This window comes from Planococcus citri, chromosome 4 (assembly GCF_950023065.1).
Source record: "Planococcus citri chromosome 4, ihPlaCitr1.1, whole genome shotgun sequence".
Taxonomy (NCBI): domain Eukaryota; kingdom Metazoa; phylum Arthropoda; class Insecta; order Hemiptera; family Pseudococcidae; genus Planococcus; species Planococcus citri.
The window spans coordinates 29,352,625-29,376,164 of NC_088680.1; the positions used below are offsets into that span (position 1 = coordinate 29,352,625).

Genomic DNA, 23,540 nt, shown 5'->3' on the forward strand with positions numbered 1-23,540 from the left:
GTACGATTATGAGAAGGCGCCATTAGTCTTTGATTTGGAGTACCTCTCGTTAGTTTTTTTTTTGGTATTTTCTCATTTCATTATTTGACAGGAGATTTTCGAAGCGACGACGAGGAGAGCTTGAGCCAACAACTTGACGTTTTATAATTGGAAATTTACCAGTAGTGGTCTACGGTGGCGATTTTTGACCACGATCGACCTAATTTTCATTTAAACAGTGTCGCAGTCAGTCACATTTAATATAAAACAGAGGTACATATGTTTTGATTCAAAGCTCAGCCACGATTATGATACAAATACCGGCGGGTGTTCTCGAGAATAGAGTTTTTAATCGATATTTATCGTCAGTCTCGTGTGCCCCCTGCTGTTTTAAAACGATTTGACCGATATACGATGGAGAAGGGGTAGACTATTATGTACACAGAGCAAGCCATGTTTGGTGAAATATTTTCAAATGAAATGGATTAAAATATAGTCTCCATACCGGCGATATTACATTTTTTCGGTTTTCTACACGGTGTCCAAAAAATTTTGAAATGTTTTTGAGAAATTTCAGTGAAAAAAAAAACAGGAAATTAAAAGGAGAATTTTTTCTGAGGGAAAAGAGTTTATTGAAATTTGACAAATTTACCCTCTCCCTCCCTCCCTCCCTTTTCGACAATTACAATAAAAGAGTATAATTGAATAAGAAAAATCAAAAATACCTCGTGATGCATCGTTTGCTACATTTTTGAAAGTCCAAATAAATTATTTTCTGATCCCCCTCACAAATTTTGTCTAAATTTTAAAATATTCCAAAGATTCAATTATTTTGGTTTTTTCAAAATTTCTCAATTGGAAATTAGAGGGTTCTACTATTTCTCTTCAAAATTTATTATAATTTTGAAATAAATTCATCGAAGAAGTCGTCACATGTCATTGTCAACAGATTACCTACTAATTAGCCTACTGATTTCCTTTTTTCCCATCTAAATGCAAACGTCTATGTCTGGAAATACCATCCAGACAACTTCGAGAATACTTCTGGCAGGTTTTCGATTAAAAATACCTCTAGGATCGCGACTCGTTCGTCAATTTAGACGAAAATATACCCGATAACGAATCAGATACACACGTCACTCAAAAAAAATATGGACAAAACCACAACCACGACGAACACCTATCTATCGTATAGGTCATTCGGCGAAGCATCTCTGATGTAATATGTGCTAGCGTACAATGTGTGCTGTGTACGCTTCATTACCTTGTACTTGGGCTTTTAATACACACACGTCGAATAGGAAGCGGAAAAAATGTACTGTTGAAGAAGAACCGTTTGACTCATACACACGTACACAAACATAAAAATAGTGTACCTGCTGCAGATGGAGAAGAGCAGGCGGGGTTTAGTAGACAGAGAAGCCACACACACACCTATTACATAACCTACATAACATTCTATACAACCTGAGAAGAGAAGACATCAAGGGTATTGATGGTGGATGTGGATGAGGAGATGAGATGAAGAGCATGCATTGCATAGCACACATAGATGTGAAGATAGTACATATAGAAGAGGCAGCGAGGAGGAGAGATGAAAATACTATAAGAGAGGCATTTGGGCCCGTTACAATGAGCCGGATTACGTAATTGTTTATCTTTTGATAAAACGACAACGTAGTACGTATACTTAGGTGTATCGCGCATTACCGTAATTACACTTTCGACGTGACACGAGAGATAAACGTGGTGATATTTTCTCAACGTCGTCGTCGTCGTCGTTGTCGTGAAAAAAAGCTCTCTAAACAGTATAGAGCATAGCTCTTCTCTTCTCATCATCGTCGTGTTTGTCGATCAGCCATTTAGAAAATTTCATTGCTCGGGCATTTAGTTACGTACCGTACTACCTATGAATTGAAGTCGCTGACTAATCCGATGATAGATTTTCATCCGGGATAGACGAGTAATTCGATATGATCACCGGATGAGCTGAGCTATACGTTCGACGTATAGGAGCTTGTAATTATAACGGTAATTAATTAACGTATTAAACGAGCTGACTACGAATATGAAAATATACGCTACGGTACACAGAATTGGCTATACAATATACATATAGGTATTTGATGGGTAGACCTACACGTCTTTTAGTAAAATTATAATTTTTCCATTTAAAACTGCTCGATGTATAGAGTGTGTTTGGTTGCGAATTGTTTTAATGCGACGTTTACATTTTTAGATTAATTTTTCCCCTCGTGCATAAGTATACAGGATGTTCAATGTTATTTCGATGGCTGATAGTTATTCGGGAACGGATGCTTAATTGCCTATTTTTGCTCAAAAAATCTCAGTGGCAAAAATTCTTTAAAAAAATTAATCACACTTTCCAGCTGGGAAATGTCACGTTCTGTAATTTGATTTATAGCAGAGACCCTTTAAAAAATTCACAATTTTAATAATAGCAAACAATCGATTGAAGTTGAATTTTTTCAGCATTTACTCATGATATCTCTCAAGTATAGCGTTCCAAAAAAATACTTCCTACACCGTTGATGAAAAATTTTCATGCTCCACAATTCTGTCTCTCTTCAAAAACTAAATCAACTTTGGATATTGGTGAAAATTGATTCTCTTGATTTTTTCGTGATGAAAAATCTGAAAGCTCTCAAATTTTTCCCAACACGAAAAAATGACAATGGCTGTTTTGAGTTGGGAGGGTTGGAGAGGGAGATCCAGGAAGGCCATTCACATCAAATTCATTTAATTTGTGAAGGAATTTTAAGAGGGGAAAGGAAAAGCTGTTGAAATCGACTTTTAACCACATTTTGAATTACTAAAAAATTGGAGTTTTCGAAATTTGACAGAGCCTAGCAAAAAATCATAACCAAAAATGGTCTTGAAAAATTCCAAATTTCATGATCAATGTTTAACACCGCCCCCTTCATGCATTGTTTAAATTGAATTATGTCATCTCAAGATCTTGAGGAAAATAAGACACAAAATTATGGTATTTTGAGAGAAAGAATCCATCATTTTGAGAACTTCTCAACATCAAAAAATAAACTTTCCAATGGGTTATCTAAAAGTAGTACAAAAAATTAAGATGGCGCTTGAAAATCTTGACCAAAAAAAAATTGAAAAAGGCTTCTCTGAAACATTCGAAAATTTTTCAAATTTTTCAACTTCGAACTTTCACTAGGTAGGTTAAACAATGATCTAAAAAATTATGAAATTTTTTCTTCGTAGGTATAGCAATTTAACGATAATTTTTTGAGAAGCTCGATCAGATTGAAAAATATGACCTACCCAGTGTTCACTCACTGAGAATACCTAAAAGAAAAAAAACATAAAGAATGTTCCCAGGGTTAGGTTTCAAACTTCCATATAATGACTTTCAGACTTTTTATATTCAATTTTATACAGAAATTATCAAAAAACATTAGTAAATTTATTTGATTTTTTTTTTTTTAAAAACGTGCAACCAATAAAAATTTGATAGCTCTAATTCTATTCCAAAATGCCCGAATTGAGATTCAAGTTGATGAAATACGTATTTTTTCAATATTTCAACTTTCGATTTTTCCTTTTTTTAATCAAGCAGGAGATGAAGGGCGGGGGTCAATGAAATTTTATCCACATTTTTTACTCAAAAATTGTTTTTCGAGTAATTTAAACAAATGCGAGTAACTTGAGTACAGTCAAAACGCTCGGCAAGTAATGTAACTCAAAAATTTGAACATTTCACTTGCAACAAAATTTTCGATAATTTTCATTTCTATCAATTTTTGGGATTTATACAAAAAATGTAATTTTGGCGTAATCACTACAAACGTTTTAAAAAGTTGGAATTTTTTTTCTTCAGAAGAGACATTAAAAATAGGTAATAAAGAACAGCATTCTTCAACATGCAACCCCCTCCTTCTCCCTCTGCAAAGCATAATAGCAAAATTGAAGGTAAACATGAACTTTTTGATAAAATGTGCTCATATTAAATCAATTTTGTTTCAAAAATAATTTTTTTTCTAAAATATCATTTTTTGAAAATTTTGGAATTTTAGTTCATTTTGAGGGGGGGGGGGGAGGGGGAGGGTAGTAAGTACAAATTTTGAAAACCAGAATATTTTCCATGAGAGGATTCTCGGTCGTGGGACAAAAATGTTGACACTATCACTGCTACGACCTCTTCAAATCTGATGAAAAATTCAAAAAATACAAATTTTCATATCAAAAGTCAAAATTTTGTATAAAATTGATTTCTTTTTGAAAAGTCCTCTTCTTCTAATCCTAAATAATCAATGGAAGATTCTACAAGAGTACCTACATGTTTCAATTTTTGTAGATAGAGATGCAATTTTTTCGAAGAACTTTTTTCATCTGTCTGTACTCATTCTTACAAGAATTTATACAGTACCACTTACCAAAAAAAATTCAAATCAAAAGCCCATTCTAATTTCAACAAAATTATTTAGTCATCTTGCTCAATGCTCAGTCATAAGTATCTCAACGTTTTTCTTTTTCACAAAAAATTTACACTACATCAAACCTTTGATGGGACCTCCTGCATTATCCAAAAAAATTCTTTGTTCAATTGCATAACAGCTACAGTCAATGTAGGTACATCAAACATGACTCAAGAAGATCCATTAAAAAACCATATTTCCAACTACAGCCCGCTAAAATAACTCGACTGGTCATTCGTTTTGGTACTCGTCGACCGTATAGTGAGTTAGTCACTCTTCATATTCTAACGTACACCGAAGAAGCCCGTTACACCACGTTAAGTCATCAAAAAAATGTTAATAATTTTTTGTCGATACGCCAATTCAGTATAGGTATTCGTCGTGATGATCAGACAAAGTCGCAGTCCAGTACACGTACCTCACAGACTCACAGTCCTAAGGCTACAGGCTACCTACTCGTACATCACACTTCACACAGCAGCATAGTAGCAGACAGCGAGACTGCTTCCGCTGATTATTAATCTCAACGTGGAATGCAGCAGTCACTGCACTTGCTGCTACTGTTGCTGCGTTACCGCATCGAGATTCGAGACCGCGATGCTATGGTTTTTTTCTCTCTCTCTCTCTCAGTAGTCATTTCGCATAATTTTTCAATTTTTACCATAAATTTTGCTACGTTGACGAGCTTCCTTCCTGTGACTGCGACCATCTCGACGATAATGTCTGATAATATTAGTAATACGATAACTCTACGTGTATTTTCTAGACTACCAGGCCAGATTTGACGATGCGAAAAAATATGCATTTTCGAGTTTTTCATACTCGCACAAAGACGACTGTTTCGAGTAACAGTATATTGTTCCTATAATGTGGCGTACATTTAGGTAAGGTCTAGGCACACTAATTATATTTTCTAGACGCGTACAGTGCGAAATTACCAACTAGATATATCGAATACCTAATGCTAAGCGAAGACAGGGTGTCGAACAAGTCGACGCGACGTAGAGTTTTTTCTTACCTATGGGAGCGAGTAGAATGATTTTGGGCCATCTACAGAGGATCGATTAAAAACATCAAGTATTCAAAAAAGGGTTTATTTTTTGCCTAATCAACGATATTTTTGATCAATTTATCAAGTTGAACAGTACAGAAAAAATAAACATAGGTAAAATTTCACGTAGCAAATAGTTTACAACAGATCTGATAAAAATACTCTCCAACCACTCCCCCCTCATTCTTAATTTTCGCACTTCCCTTTACAAATTTCAAAACGAACAAATACGAATTACATTCGAGAAACCCTATGACATAAAAATATCGCTCTTATCTATTAATATACCCATCCTATTATGTACTATAACATTCATTAAAATTGGCGCGACCCCACGTCAACCAAACACACATTTATGTACATGAAATGAACGAAAAAAAAAACTCATCGCATATTCGTACCATATACATATACTACACCACACATTATAACTAACTACACAGACAAAAAATCGCGCCGTAATTAAAATCGACCGCAATTAAGAGATAACTAATTTGACCTAGAAAATTCGACATTTACATAATCGTCGGTATAATAAAATAATGGCACACAATTCATTCAGCGCGTATAAATAGGTCACAAATTGCATCGCATCCCCGGACACCAAAATGATACTTTCTCCAATATGTGGCATATGGGTCATTCCATGTCAACTCAACCAAAAAAAGGCGATTTTGAAAGTCATGTCTTGCGATTTCGCTCAAATTTTTTTCACAATATCTACCCACCCAGTAAGTAAGAAAGCCGCAATCAGTTTGGTCCCAGCCCCCTCAGGAGGCGGGTGGGGGGGCTTCCATTATTTTCACATTGTCTCGAGGTACTCAACTTCAGCAGCCTATTTCTCCAAAACTATGATACTTTGATCAAAACTGATTTCACAGTTCGAAAGGGCATCGAATTTTAAACTTTTTAAGCATTTTGAAATTTTCAAAAGTTGAAAGTTGAACTTTCAATTTGAAAGTTCAAATTTCAAAATGGCACTGCAAGTGGGAGCTACCATTTAAAATTTTGAAAAAATTTCCATAGATGTACATTTTGATACTTTTTTGAAATATTTAGGTTTCGAGATGGGACTCGTAGACGGAGGGGGAGCACCCCCACCCCCAATTTTGGGTGAAACTTTCGAAAGAAAATCTGGGGCATGTGATATATCGAATTGTATGTTTTCGGCAACGCTGAACACGAATATGACGTTAGATTTTTGATAGGACCCCATCCACGGCCCCCAGCACCTCCCCAAAGAGGGTAAAAGTTCAAAAAAGTGTTTTGTTCGTGTGACACATGGAATAATATGTTTTTAGTGACGCTGAACACAAATATGACGTCAGATTTTTGATTGGACCTCATCCACGGCCCCCAACAATATTTTTGGAATTTTACCTATTGGGGGAGGTTCTGGGGGCCATGGGTGAGGTCTATTTAAAAAACTTTGGCTATATTCGTGTTCAGCGATATCGAAAACATACTATTTCATGTGTCACACGAATGTTACTATTTTTTTTTTGGGTTACCCCCTTTGGGAAGGTGCAGGGGGCTGTGGATGAGGTCCAATCAAAAATCTGAGGTCATATTCGTGTTCAGCGTCACCAAAAACATATTATTCCATGTGTCGCACGAACAAAACACTTTTTTGAACTTTTACCCCCTTTGGGGAGGTGCTGGGGGCCGTGGATGGGGTTCTATCAAAAATCTAACGTCATATTCGTGTTCAGCGTTGCCGAAAACATACAATTCGATATATCACATGCCCCAGATTTTCTTTCGAAAGTTTCACCCAAAATTGGGGGTGGGGGTGCTCCCCCTCCGTCTACGAGTCCCATCTCGAAACCTAAATATTTCAAAAAAGTATCAAAATGTACATCTATGGAAATTTTTTCAAAATTTTAAATGGTAGCTCCCACTTGCAGTGCCATTTTGAAATTTGAACTTTCAAATTGAAAGTTCAACTTTCAACTTTTGAAAATTTCAAAATGCTTAAAAAGTTTAAAATTTGATGCCCTTTCAAACTGTGAAATCAGTTTTGATCAAAGTATCATAGTTTTGGAGAAATGGGCTGCTGAAGTTGAGTACCTCGAGACAATGTGAAAATAATGGAAGCCCCCCCACCCGCCTCCTGAGGGGGCTGGGACCAAACTGATTGCGGCTTTCTTACTTACTGGGTGGGTAGATATTGTAAAAAAAAATTGAGCGAAATCGAAGGACATGACCCAAAAACGTTGGTTGAGTTGACATGGAATGACCCATATGCGCGTAATTGAAGGAACTTGGTGTTGAAGAAAGAGGAGAGGGGGAAGTGATAATGCTTTTCAGTTTGATAATTGAACAGATCGGCATTTTTTTTTTTAAATTCTATGTAGGAAGAATTATGAAATCTGCTGGAAGATATTGGAGGAGAGGGAAGAAGGAGGAGAAAAAAGACTGAAGGAGATTGATCGTGATGCTATAAGGAGTTTCACTCTGTACTTTTTGCATGTGGCTGCGTCGAAATTTGGGGGTTTTTGACAGCTTGATCTAAAAAATATTGGTACTCGATCAAATTTTTTATTGAAAAAATTTTTCATAATTTTTTCCACAGAAATAGAATTTAGGATAAAATTGACAAGGAACTACAAATATATAATTCGATTTTAAATTTTTTCAGAGATGATTTGATAAATTGAGGGTGCATTGAACGTCTTCAAAATTTGATTCTGCCAAAAAAAGAATTTATACTTTTTCTCAATTTTAGTGAAAAAATAAACGAGAATTGTGCCTTAATTTTGTGACATGACTTTATCTCTACGCTGTTATACCAATTTTTCTATTTCAAAAAAAGTTCGAAAAAGTGTAGAGAATAGGAAGGGTGGAGGAAGCAGAATCATCAATAGTATCAGACAAAAATCCATTCAGTTCCATTCAGTTTGAAATCCTTGGTTTTTCATCTTTCCACTTTAAGAACCAATGTATGTATGTATTTTTCACAAGAAAAGAATTTTTGAGTCGAGAATAAGAAAATTGAATGAACACCAAAAAAACAACTACAACAACAACAACCACATCACGCATAATTTTGCTCGCTACAAATAAATTCCAATTTTTGAATCCGTAAAAATTTTCTAAAATTCAAAAACCCATGAAAAATATCAGAATTTGATAAAATGTAGCAAAGAAATGATTAATTTTGATTCGCATCTCATTCATGGCGGTTTCAAATGGCTTTGGAGCCTCCAGCAAATTTTTTGATTTTCAAGATTTTGAAACATTCCATTGAAAGAACTCCTAAGCATCAAATTCAGCTCCAAAAAATTCACGTCAATATTTTTTCCCACCATTTCGAACAATTTACCGAGGTACAATTTTCCAAAATTTGTAACTGCAAAGTAAAATTTTCAGCTTCGTCTAAAAATCTGTTGGAGGCTTCATAACAGCTCAATACTGCTACAAATAAGGTGGCCCATGTGTAAAAAGCTCCAAAAAAATTAACAGTTCAATAAAATAGGTAGGTAGCTCTCTAAAATTTGGTCTTTATACCCAAAATTCACCCACTTGAACTGCATTTTGTAAATTGTAAATTGCAACATTCTTTCAATTTTTTTGTTTTCCTCTGATTTTGTTCTATAAAACCGACAGTTTTTCATAACAAAAGCTCAATTGGGGGGGGGGGGGTCAAGGATTTTTACAAAAAAAATAAATAAAGAAGAAGAAGAAAATTGAATGTTTTTTTTTTTTTTAAAAAAAGAGGCTTCGTTTTTGAGATATTTTTGACCGAGAGTTCATAATCATTAAATCTATTGTTCGTAATTCGAAAAAAAATAATTTTTTTCAGTTTTTTCACCACAAAAATCAATTTTAGGAAAAAATTAAGTGCCTCGCAAAACAAATGAAACAAACCGAAATTGTTGAGAATGCCCCCTTCTCTCCCTGGGCCACAAGTTCCAACTAAGTATGTAAAGTGGGATTTATTTTTTTTTGTTTCCAAGCATTTCTGAGAGAATACAAAATAATAATTATGTGAAACAAAAATCCAAAATTGCTCTAATTTTTTCATAACAAAATAATCAGTTTATATATTTTGAGTGAACTTTCAAAATTCAGCTTGAATTGATTGTGTCGTGATTTCAAATGAATTTTACTGATTTTTCAATTGGTCTCATCGGTTTTGCTCATTCTGCAATTTTCACTGAATTTCAGTGTTTTTTTTACTGATTCCAAGAAAAGTGACAAAATGCAATCGATTTTTCTCCTACTTTCTTCAAAATAGTTTCATAGTACAATGAATTCGGTGAGGATTGAGTGCTCCCTTTCAGCTCGAAAAAATCCCATAATCGATTTAATTGTGACAAAAAAATAGAAGCAATTTCGAATTTTTTGTCACAAAAAATGGATTTTTGAAAAAAATAGAGGGGCCTCACCACACTGAAAAAATGAGGGAAAAAATGAGGAATAAAATTATAGCGCATACAATATTTGATCATACAGAAAAATGCGAATTTTGGTCTTCGAGGTTTGATTTGAGTCATTTTGAGTAAAAGTTGACAAGTTCAACTTGAATTGACTGCTTGTGATAAAATATTACAAATTTTTCGATTTTTTCTTATGAAAACATACGAATTCCTATTTATGAGACAAAGCAAGGGTCTTGCTAAAAAACGAAAAGAAACAAAATCACAGATCGTGAGATTCACCCCCCCCCCCCTCGGTACAATGAAAATCAAATAGGCTAAAGCTGACACTAGTCAATGTTACGTCAAAAATGATACAGAAATAAATATAGAAACAATACGTATAAATGGAGTAGATTACGCATTTTAGAACAGAACCCACGACCTGTATCAATTTCAGTTTTAATCTAATTTCAATTTCAATGTGGGATTGTAGGTACCTATTTAGAAATAGGTAGGTAGGTATAAATACGGGAATCTCGAATAACTCATTTTTATTTCAAAACGTACCCTATCTACGTAGAATCGATGATACTTCTTCTTCATCGACCACCTCCGCATCATCTTCTTATAGCATAACGATTTTCCTTGTACCCTGTGTACACGCACAGACACACACAAGACGTAGATATACCTAGTCACTAGCCTCAGCCACTGCTTCGATAATAAAAATGTGTAAAAAAGGGTGACATTTCTATGACGAAATCTACTCCGCAACTTACGTACGCTGCTATACGACTAGTAGCAAGCTTGACGTGTGCGTCAGCGTCATCAAGAGTACCACATGTCCGCCGATGATGTAACCTTAAACACTGTTGTCGGAGGGTTTCCTCTTATTATGAAATATCCGCAGTAAACGACGACGACGACGCTACACTACATTATACATCATTCTACTTATGATCGGAGGGTAGCAGAGGAGTGTTTGTCGATATTATAGTTTTTTTTTTCCTTTTGGCATTCATTCGTTCGCCTGTTCGCTGATTCGTTCAAAGAGTGCGAAATTGAAGATTTTTGGAGGTCGAGCGAGTTGCCCTACGCTGCTGATGCTGCTGCTGGTGCTGGTGGTGGTAATGAAGTAAGATGTTATTGTTCGCTGTTTACGCGAATTCCACTCGTTAATTATACGATGCACGGAAAAGCAATTTTTTTCCACGTCGCTCGAGGTAGGTAAGGTACGTGTTGCAATTTACGCGGCGAACTGCGCTGTGGCGGGGACGAAAGGAAACCAACAGGGTACGAAGGAAGCTGGCTATATAAGATGGGCAACAGCAAACAGAGGGGAGGAAGGCGAGAGAGTAAAAAAAATCGTCTCTAGCAGGTAGCGATCGTATACACGTTTTCTCGTCGTTAATTAATCATTGTAAATTCCGAAAAGAAAAAAAAAATATAATGGTCGCATTAGCAAATGTGGTGGAAGCGTTATGGTAACTTGTTGTTGTTGTTGTTGTTGCTGTTCGTACGATAGTATTATAAATGCGCGATATTACATACACCAGGTAATAGGTATACCTGCAGAATTGTAGTACCTACGTTAAGTACACCGAGTGTACACTACACAGTACACACAGAATATAGTAGTTTATAGAGAGAGAAACAGAGACAGATGAAAAGAAAGATGCGCGACCTCAGCTGAACCCTCGCAGCAGCACGCCGTCTGTATACGTAAGATATTCGCACTTGACATTGTTATCGCATGAATGTGTGTTTGTGTGATTGCGGTATTCTCTCTCTCTCTCTCTCTCTCTTTCTCTATACTGCTCTCGCAAACGTCATCGTTATTCGTACACTCGTAAAGCTTGATCGCCTTGAACATGTTCCATAAAACACGTCGTATTTGTACGTAAACGTACAGTACATAATATTATTATTATTACGAGTACCTGCACCGCGATCACTTCGCTTCTTTCTATACGCGAAGGTAATTGCCACAGCCAGAAACGTTTAACGTTTTCATGCTTTCCTCTCATTCTCTCTATCTCATCCTCACGTTTCATCTGGCATGCAAAAAAAAAATACAGCCAAACAGCATTCTCGCCTACGTAATTGACCAGCCGGTTAAATTTTCGCTATTACATTCGTCGTGCATTCGATTACGAAATTTCAGTCAAACTCGAAGGGGAAAGGTCGTTGTGAGGTCGACATGCGTATGTGTTTGTAGAGTCGTACGTAACACACCACATATTATTATGTCTGTATAGTACAATGCATCGCATGTATAGTAATCGATGGCGACCATGTCAGCGTATGATCGCATATTGCAAACAGGTGTAAAAATAAATCAATTCTCTAACGTAGGTATTCGTATAGCCGACGTCGTCGTTGTCATTGGCCATCAAATCGAAATACGATTGCATAAAATGCATACACGTAGCACGTATGGGTACTACCTTACGTAATAAAAACTCAAATTTTAATTTGACCCCTCCCCTCTCCTCTCCCTTTATTGTCTTGCAACAAAAAAAAAATAGTACAACATTTCCGTTCGTTTTTTCAACCTGAACCATCACTTGATGAAAAATTAGCAAGGGCTGTATCGAGGTCCAAAAAACAAACACATTTCTACCCTCCGAGTTTTTTTTGTTGAAAAATTGACCAATAGAAAAAAAGTTTTTAGGATCCTACTGTGATTCGTTGAGTAATTTTTTTTTAATCGAATGAAGATTCATATCTGTTAATTTGTACTACAATTTTCGAAAATCAATTCGTCGAAATTGACTTTGAAATTATCTCTATGACATTCAACATATTCTAGGTATTTTCCTTCTGCCCTAATTTCTGCATCTGCCACTCAATTTTTTCATGCCCCCCCCCCCACAGGAGAACATGAAAAAGCAGGACAACACTAACAAAACTTCAAAATCAAAAAGCAGGATTTTTGGCAGGGCATTTTTCAAACATTTTACTTCTCTTAAGGGGGGGGGGGATCAAGGAGGAGGAAGAGGAGGTTCAAGCTATTTTACACGTCAATTTTTCGCCTTTTTTTTAATGTCTTCGGATATTTTAAGATTTTTTAGAAGGATGGGGGAGGGGAGGGGCGTCAAAAACACCTTAATTTCAATTTGTCATTGACGAGTTATTCATCCAACCAGTTCACGACTTTTAAAGGGTGAAAACGAGAAGGGGGTCCAATATTTTGCATCTAATTTTGTCACTTAAATTTTGTACTGTTATAAGGTATTCTACTAATATTTCTTGGGGGGGGGGAGCGAGAGTTCACAATAGGTACCTAGTAGGTACCTACTTTTACCATATCAATGTTCTGTTTTTCAAATTTTCTAAGTTGAAATTTTAACATTTTTTCTCTTTTTTTTTTGAAAAATTCCAAGCCCACAAAAAAATATACGATTTTTTCACTGCTATTGAAATTGTGCCTCGAAACATAATTGAACGAGTTATTTTTTAAAATATGAAATATGACAATTTTCGAAATTTGAGTACCTATGAAAATTGAAATATGTAGCACTGAGCTTCCCGTTCGATTTGCCTTCTCGTCTCAGCTCACAATTAAGAGCATGGAGCTCGTAGACTATTTCAAGATAAATTTGAAAATGAAGAATGAAAAATGGAAAAAATCAGGCCGGGTTCAACTTTACACGTATTCACGCGAAATTCGGCTATATAAATTATAATACGTATAAAATGACTCACTTATTCTGATAGGTAGACACTTGGGTCCATAACTAGTTAACTACGCTATTTTTACACCGCAAAATCAGTACTCACCTAAAACACAAGAAAACAAAACAAACGTGGGTTAGTTAAAAATTGGGTAAAATGACATAAAGGTAAAATTTTCGAATGAAAAATCATGCAAAACAAGAAGTAAGATTCATTCAAACAAACGCAAGCAAAGCGAGGCAAAAGTTGTTGAAAAATTGAATATTCGTGGATTTGAAAAAGCTAAAAAAATATTTACTTGTTTGGGTGCAAAATCAATGTCATTTAACCCCCCTCCCCTCCAAAACTTCTCCCCGCCGCCAAAATATCATTATCTGGATGATAACGTGAAAATTTTCATACAATATTCATCAAAGCTGAGTATCAATATGGGTCATTTGGTCAGATGACCTCAACAAGACGGAAGGAAAAATTTCAAATTTTCAGGTACCTAAATGTTTAACATCTCCAGTAAAAGCTCGAAGTCTAAAAAATTTTCAAAATTATTCAATTTTTTTAGAGTACAAGGTCTCTTGATATAATTTCTAAAATGTTACCAAAATATATAACAGCAAGATCATCGAAATACCCCATAATTTTCCGAACAGAATGTGAGCACTCCCCTCCCCTCCACCTCCCTCAATCCCAGCACCTTACACTTCATCGTATACTTGTACTACAAATTAATAATTATAATTTCACACAAAGTCACCCTTGTCACTCATTCCGTGTTCAATAAGTCACGAAATGTCACTTAACTGTTGCCACTCTTCATAAAAATAAATAAGAAATGAGCATTATGTCACGAGTCTGTATACGAGTAATTGATGCAAAAAAATAAGATCGCTCTTTAAACATGCAGAAACGCGTCACTTCGCTTGAGGAATGAAATTTATGAAATACGGCTTATAGTATATGACCAGATCACAGAAGGCACTTGTCATCTACATATAACTTATTCTACATTATAAAATGTCATTGACGACCGACACTTTTTCAATGCTTATGTCATCAAAATTCCACCTATCGGATGAATTCCGACACTAACAACGATATAATAATAAGTATGAAATACGAGATAGATTTTTTATTGAAATACGATACGCTGAAGCATTTTTATCAATGAATTACAACTGGTTATGCCGCGAGAGTCGAGCCATTCAAACCGCGTAATGTTTTGAATAAGACACAGGTAGCCAATGACATTGAACCTTTGGCTTTTTCTGAATACATTTTTTAAAAAATACGACCGCACATTTTGCACATGTGCGAGTAAGTGGAAAATTCCAATCATTAAAAACCACCCGTTCGAAATTCTCTCAAACTTGACCTTTTCGAACGGCTGAAATCAACAATTTGCAAATCCATTTAAACATGTAGTTCAATTATTCATTCCATTCCAATGTGAAACAATCCCCAAACTGGAAAGGTAGGTCTATGTCTATAACACGACACAGACGCACCCACATCAAGATCACTGTTAACTATGGCGGATGACTTCATAATCGCATAATAATGAGGTAAATTCGCCTAACTAACCTCACCCTTGACCATGACTAGGTCATTACCGCTTCAGTTGCCATTGGACTGCAAAAAATAACCTCCTCGTAAGCGGGATAGAGCCCAACGACCACCACGTGTACACAGCATTATGTATACGAGATTCCACCGCGACTACGAGTACGCGGTGCGACTTAATCACGTTAATTCCGAGCCCATTACGATGACCACATCGCAAGCAAGATCGAATCGTTCCCGTTCGGTTCGTTGGATATTACGAAATCTTACGCTAGAACGATGTTGCCCAGAGGCCTTCGATGGGTTCATGGAGAGAAGATGAAGAATCGAGTCGCTCGTCCACTCCTCAGGCTCAAGCCCGAGCTCGTGATTGCACAGCAGTAGATCTTCCTTCACTTCGCATAAATGCGAACGAACCGCGAAAATAAACATTCCATTAATGTGTACGTAGACGTACGCTTGTTGTATTCGTACTTTACACGTACACAAACAATATGTACATATCTTCTCATTATTGGGTGCCCGTGCCCGTGCCCGTGCCCCTGCCCCTGCTAGGGTACACACACCTTTATGTTGCGGCGGCTTCGTATATACTACAATACAATCATATGAATCTCATTACCATAAAAATGATTCACAATAGCGAGTCGTATTTTTCTTTTCAACTCGACGTTCGATGTTCTGTGCGGAAGATACCGTTGAAATGGGTAATACCTGAACGCTCTACGACGATACACGCGCATATGATGCAATCGTTGTCATCGTACACCAGCATTCGTTTCGTTTTGCTTCTTCTTCTTGTATTTTTTCATAATTTCAATAATGTAATCGCTTCCTAGAAACGTGACGAAGACTGCAAAATACTCTTTTAATCGACACGTACGACTATACTATACCCTACGAACCACGAACGTTTTTAAATAATACACCAGCCAGCAGCAAATTCGCAATATGAACCAATGAAACAACAAGTAGGTACCTACAAGTACACAACACACGCTCTGCACCAATATCCCAGGTCACAATGGAACCGTTGTCATTGCAAAGCGATTAAACATTTGGGTGCATTTTTTTCCATTATGCATTCGTCCTGTCTATCTGTCTCTGTCTCTCTCTCCGTGGTACTATTTTCTTCGATAATACGTGTAATTTAACTCATGCACAACGTAGCCATTTTCGAGCCCGCTGCCCGCTTCAAAGACATTATAACGGAATCGGCGCGTAAATATGGGCGTATTTTAATGGCAGAAAATTAGATCATTTGTGGGATGTGTAAATGTGTTCAGACTGGTCGACGACGACGATCGTAGTATGTAATGCAGATGAACTGGTATTTTTTTTTGCAGTTATTTATCGTCGTATTGGTTATTAATGAAGGGGGTCAGGGGGCTTTTTAGACTATGGAAATTGCCGCCCCTGAAGAATAACTATAGCGTAGGATAAGAAACGATGATCCAATTTTTTTGCTCGATGGGTGCTGAAGATGAACATAGTACATATATTTTTTAAAAATGCAAATCATTTTTTGATGGAAAAATAAACTAGATGGAGGTGTATGACCACACAATCTTGTGCTTTATTCCACCTAATCTAATGATGAATAATCAAATTTCGCGTTATTTGGGAAGCACGTCGAAAGAATTAGAATGGCCAAGTTCTAAGAATAACAGAATACGTTGCTAATCTGAAATTATGCAGTGGTTTAGGTGCTTATTGAATTTATGGAATTGACAATGCAGAAAAAATATTGGGCGATTGAAAAAACTAGATGGAATAGAGTTCCGTTGATCGCCAGGCTAGAAAAAAAACAACATAGTACACTTGAGATCTCTGCTCTTGTTTCAACAAAAAATAATGAATGAAAATGACGTGTCATTTTGAGATATTTTAAATAAAAATAAGAAAACTTACAACGAGGCGTTCGAGGTGTTTGATTTTGATTTCAATGCGACCGAGATTTTTGGAAAACACTCAATATGAAACTCCCTGCCAAAACCCAGGCCAAAAAAATAACTGTAGCAACCAAAAAAACTCGAAAAAGTGACCAGAAAAGTGACAAAACATGGGCAAAACATTTTATAGCAAAAAATCACTAAAAAGAACAGAACTTTTCGTTTTCAATTAAAATCTAAAAAATGAGACTTTTTTTTAGAATTTGTTTATTACGTCTTGACAAAAATTAATTGTAAAATTTCCACCAAAAGCAGGACTTTTCGACAATTATTGACAAAAGATTTGAGCTAGCTAGCTCATTCGATTTTTTGTTAATTTTGGGTAACGAAGTGAATTTGTGAACCTTCTGTCAAAAATCGAGACTTTTGACAATTTCAGCAGAAGAGAGGGCGTTTTCACAACTCCTGAAAAAACCCGACAACACAATAATTTTTTAGAAAAAGTGAGACTTGAAAATTTTTTGAAAAAAAAAACTTTCCGGCAATTTAAACAAAAGCTGGGACTATTTGCAATTTTTGACAGAAAACGAGACTTTGACAATAATTTTAGCAAAAATCCCGTCTTCTTAGAAATTTTTGACAAAAAAGCAAAACATCAAAATTTTGCTAAAAAGTGGTAATTTTTGGAAATAAATTGGCAAAATACGGGAATTGGGATAAGTTTGCAAAAAGTAGGACTTTTTGGGAATTTTGACTATTTTTGGCTAAAAAGCGAAACCTTTGAGAAATTTTTGGAAAAAAGTGAGACTTGAGCAAAGAATTTTTGTTTTTTTTTTAAAAAAAGCAAAAAGTAAGATTGTTTGACAATTATTTTCAAAAAAAGCTATTTTGTGCAATTCTTATCAAAAAAGTTGAACTATTTTTCAACATTTCGGTGAAAAACTGTACGTTTTGGTGATTTCTGCCCAAAAAACACTCGCTTTTTGGTATCTCTACTCAATTTTGAGGAAAAGGCAAGATTTTGTAGAATTTTTTTTTAAAAACGAGATATACCTACTTGTCAATTTTTTACAAAAAGCAAAAATTTTCACCTTTTAAATAAGTAAACTTTTTAAAATGCTCGAAAACGAGCCACAATTCAATTTTCAATTTAGCAACCCAAATTGATTTTCATGCTTTTTGGAGAAATTTTAAAATCCCGGAGAAATTTAAAATCACGTTGAAGGCTCCTAGAATGGATTGAAATTGTGGAATTTGGATCTGGGAAGTGAGAGGGATCAGACTAGATACAACCATTTGTGCAAATTTCAACCTTATCGAAAAAACCACTCGTTATATGCCTTCCTTGAGAATTTGATTTTATTCACTTTTTCTGGAATTTACAAATTGGTCAAAAATTTACTTTTGAACTTATACTCTTGGAATTTTGCAATAGCCACCAAAAACAATCAAGAGGGTGCCCACTGCCCAATAAGCACCCACCACAGTTGTATTGGGCAAAAGTTCATTTTTGGCCCTTCCAGAGCAATTTGAAATTTCTGGAGAAAATTAGAAAATTTACTGGAGGCTCCAGAATGGCTCAAAACGAGTAGTTGTTGATGTGGGGGGGGGGTCGAATTGAAAGGATGATTCACCTTGATTCACGTTGCTCAAAAAAATTACATTTCATGAAAAAGTTTTAAAATCACCTTTGAAACACTTTTTCAACTTTTTAAATTTACAAAAATTCGCCAAAAATCAAAAATGAACTAAGCACCAGAAATGTTGGTTGTACGGTAGTTTTAGAGGTTCATGATCTTTCGGTCTAGCGTCCAGCTTGGTTTCGTTAAAATCGGTCACTTCGATTTCATAAGGTTCTCTCATCAGAAAACGCTTCAATTTTCAGTTTTCCTGATCCATTCTCATCAGAGACTTGTTATTCTCAGAATCCGTCAAAAATTGCAGAATATTCCCAATATTTACACTCGCAGAAAGATTTATGTTCTTCAACTCAATACCCAACATCTTACCTACATTTATTTTCAATCATTCATTATTGACACCAAAAATTTCAAAACCCTTTTACCTTGTGAATATTCAAATTAATACGCATCATCAATAGGTACGCATACACAATAGGCATTAAGTACACGCATTTGTCTAGTAAATACATTCAGCTAACACAAAAATACTCATTTAGTAAGTAAAATCACACATGACACACTTTGTGGTCGGACAATACTCGACCAGGTTAAACTTCCAAAGATGCTCCACATCCACACAACATAATCGCATACAACACTCATAGCTAACCTACAAAGTACAGTAACTAAGTACACATGCCGAACAATGATACCTACTCATCGCACAATACGAATACATAAGACCATGACCAAGAGCCAAGAGGGTTATAAGGTAGGTAATCTATCAGCATAATTGCTAATTTCCAAGAAATCGCCATGTGCATTGTGCACCTATTAGAGTAGATACGGTTTCGTAACATTAAAGATGTAAATTACGAAACCGCTGGCGGAAAATTTCAGTAAAAAATTTTCCATTTCGAAGGAAATGCTCATCTTGACAACGATTTAACGGTCGAACGGGTATCTCAACTATGTCCATTACCATGGCCGCATGTCTTGATTAGAGTATCGCGAGTATATACACAACTCACACATGGACACCAGACAAACGCGGATGTGTACTACTAAAAAAGATACGTATACGTCTTCGGAGTCGGACCAGCATTGAGAGAGAAGTGGTAGAAAGGCGGTAATAACATGAACTAGGTCATAGAACTTGCCAAACGCATAACATATACCCACAAACGTATCCACACACACGTACACGAACGCACGACAAAATATGTACACCAGAATGTATGCCGACAACTGGCTCAACATTTTTAGAGAAGCTGTTCAAAAGTGAACAGTTATACGAACAATTTTCGTGACCGATGCGAGCAGACCTAAACGAAAAGATTTGATTTTTTTCCTCAGCACGTGAAAAGGTCTTTCCTCATAGTCATAGGTATATACGAGGTGGCAATGATCGCAGATTGAATAATACTACAGCCTGCAGTTCAGTGTTTTCCAACATTTTACTCTTATTTTCCAAGGTCAATGTTTCACCGATCATCATCGAGGCCATTCATCTTCGACTTGCTCGCCTTTATCTATGAACATCTATTATATCTTCTGTATACAGTATACACGCATAACGTTTCTGTATTCTTCATACATCATGAGTATGCATCCTCATGTACTGCACACCTTCCCTCATTTCCATTTCAAGTACCAGTTTCTCTCTATACCGTTTAATTTTTCGATGCGCTTTGATGCGTGAAGATTTACCAGATGAGCCACATAAGCTGCACATTCTGGAAATGTATTGGAATTTTCATAATCAGTTACACAATTCATATGTACCTTAGATAAGCGTAGATGAGCTCGGACATATCTTAGTTGCTGCTATGAATAGACAGAATTCACACCAAAAGAACCAAGATGTCCTCGATGTCACCAAGATGACAGGACATGACCAGTCAGTTTTACAGACCTAGAACCTGCCACCTGCTAGAGTCAAATTATCTAACAATTTTCAATGGACTGGTATACCTAAGTAGTTCTTGCTGAGGTTCAAGTTCAAGTAGGTATTCGTTAATTTTGGTTGATCATACGATTGCTCTTCAGAGTTCCAATTAAAATTGCGAAAAGTTGAAATCTCAAGTGCGAAAATTTTCTGCTTCCATGAGCAGATCATTAATGAGCATCAACAACGATGGTTCCTCAAGAATTCAAAATTGAATATAACTCATTCATACACAGTATCAGATCCAAAATAATGGTTTTGATGATTTCATCTTCAACCTGTGAAGTGTGGATGTATCTCTGTCATCAAAAATAAAAAAATTGAAGTGACACGTCGTTGGAGAATTAGACGATGACACGATTTTCCACTCAAGGATCTGTAATCCATTGCATTTTTAATATTTTTACATTTGATTACTTTCAAGGTACATATAAGCCACTGCTCTGCTACCATATGCTGAATTCCAAAACATTTCAAAAATGCAAAAGTTTATCAATAAGCAATGACTAAAACAGAATGGAAAAGTGGGTAGGTAGCTCATGAAACTGGCAAAAATAAAACAAATGATGAAACCACAGCTCTGCTACCATTGATTAACTAACAGAGATATTTAAAATGTTGAAATTTGAAATCAATCTGAATAATGAACCGAACCTATGCCTATCAACTATCGCACGGTTACAATCAAAAAATAAAAACCACGCTCTGCTACCATTTCCAAAAATTTGGCAAATTCTCTTCAATGCTGAGTTTTTCTACACTTTAATATCGATTTTCACAGAAGAAATTACGTCTGTAAGGTCATAAAACATAATAAAAGAACAGAAATTTTGAAGGTTCAATAATGATATTTTTTATTTTTAAATACATGAATCATTCAACATTTTTAAATTAAAAATCTGAGTTACCTAACCCAAAGCTGATGTATTGCATGGTTGCTATCGAAAAATAAAAACTACGCTCTGCTACCATTTCCAAAAATTTGGCAAATTCTCACTAACGCGAAGTTTTCTGCACTTTTATAGCGATTTTCAAATTCACATGAAAAAATATGATGTCTGTCAGGTCATAAACCGTAATGTCAATGATAGATAAGAAATTCTGAAGGTTAAATGATGATCTTTTTTTTTAAAAAATACATGAATCATTCAAAATTTTGAAATTGAAAATCTGAGTAATCTAACCCAATGCTGATGAAATTTTGCATGGTTTTGATCGAAAAATGAAAACCACACTCTGCTACCAATTCCACAAATTTGGCAAATTCTCACAAATGCGAGATTCTCCGCACTTGAAGCGAATTTCACATGAAAAATAACGTCTGACAGGTCAAAAAACATAATGATAGATCAGAAGTTTAGACGGTTTAATGACGATATTTTTTTTTTCAAGTTAGATAAATCGTTCAAAAATGTTCAGATTGATAATCTGAGTAACCTAAGCCCATGTTAATGAAACATTGCATGATCACAATCAAAAAATAAAAACCACGCTCTGCTACCATTTCCAAAAATTTGGCAAATTCTCACAAATACGAGTTCACCCACACTTTTGGTGAATTTCACCACAGGAAAAATCCCCTCCGCCAGGTAAAAAAAACACATAATGATAGATCAAAAATTTCGAAGTTTTTCTCAGAACCATCATCAATATTCGCAGATGATCTCAGTCAGGAAAATTTTCAAACGAACCAAAACACACTCATGAAATTCGCTATTTTGTATCCGCACAATCCAATCCGATCGTGAATGAATCATAAACCACATTACAGCGGTAAAATTGCAACAAAGACGGAAGTACCTACAATAAAAAGGTTTTAGATGACAGTCGTTTATTGACCACAACCAGAACCTTATCTTAACAAGGCTCATTTAGGTGAACCATGACAGCGTATTATTGTCTAAAGGACGAACGTGCCCGGCTACTTGTTGAATATTCGCACTAAAGTACATATTATTACATAGAACCTGACTAGAAACAGAAAAAAAAAGGAAACAACAACCTGGACTTGGACTTGGACGACGACGTCGACGTCTATTATACAACACCACATTCCATCATCTTGACCATTCAAATTAGCTACACGAAAAACATCGCACACTATAATTTCCGTTTCTGCGTGAAACAACCATCGCATCGCATCGTGCCCTGTTGAAACTCAATACCCACCCAAATCCGGTCTACCAGTTACACGCACGAACCTGTTGCCTAATTCTCAGCCATTCGAGGAAGTAACGGTTCTTTGGTTATAGTCGGTAATCGAGGATCGATTTGAACGCGGCTAGGTTATAATATCTTGTAACTTTGCACAGTGGTCCTCTGGTAAGCGCAAAAAAAAAAAAATTTCGCCGAATGCCCGAGAAGTCTTAATAAGATGGTTAGAAGGTACACGAGGCATGAAAGGCTGGCATTAAAAAAACTACATCATCGGTAATGCAAAACAAGGGCGAATATTCTACGGCCAAGGTGTGTTATTACTTATTACAGCACGAAAGAATGACCTGCCATTCGAGCCACGTAATAACGCGTAAATGACGTAATACGTAGTATGTCCGAGTCCGAGCCCGAGCCACATAAAATCCTCTCCAAGGTAGAGGTTAAATAAGCGTACGCTTCGACGACTGCATTCAGGAAATTTACACAATCGCTTCCTACCGTATCTAATGTTACGTTTAATATACGACCATACGATTACAATCATCTTTTTAGATTCTTTTTTCCTAGGCCTATACGATTGTTTGCGAATTGAAGAAAAACAAGGCGCAAATATGTCATTTACAGTACGTCCTTCGATTATAGTCAATACATCACACGTCATCATCCAAGGTGCAAAATTCGTGTCACCTTTACTACGAGTATAAGAGCTTTAGGACTATAAACATCATCATCCATATACATCAGTCGATTATGCAAACCTTTTCAAGAACAAAACATTCATGTATCGCGATCTTATAGATCGTCAATCGTCGCAACTTTAGCACTATTATTA

The 23,540-nt window shown here is 35.9% G+C and overlaps 1 protein-coding gene across 6 annotated transcripts in view; it reads right to left on the minus strand.

The window, feature by feature from the left end:
• vri (vrille) overlaps positions 1-23,540 on the minus strand; it is a 122,422-nt gene that overhangs the window by 8,859 nt on the left and 90,023 nt on the right. Inside the window, exon 2 of one of the 6 annotated variants that reach the window (XM_065364817.1) lies at positions 13,563-13,637. The exons of the other annotated variants lie outside the window; for them this stretch is intronic. The gene's annotated coding sequence lies outside the window, so the exon portion shown is untranslated. The remainder of the gene's footprint in view (positions 1-13,562; positions 13,638-23,540) is intronic. 6 annotated transcript variants of the gene reach the window in all.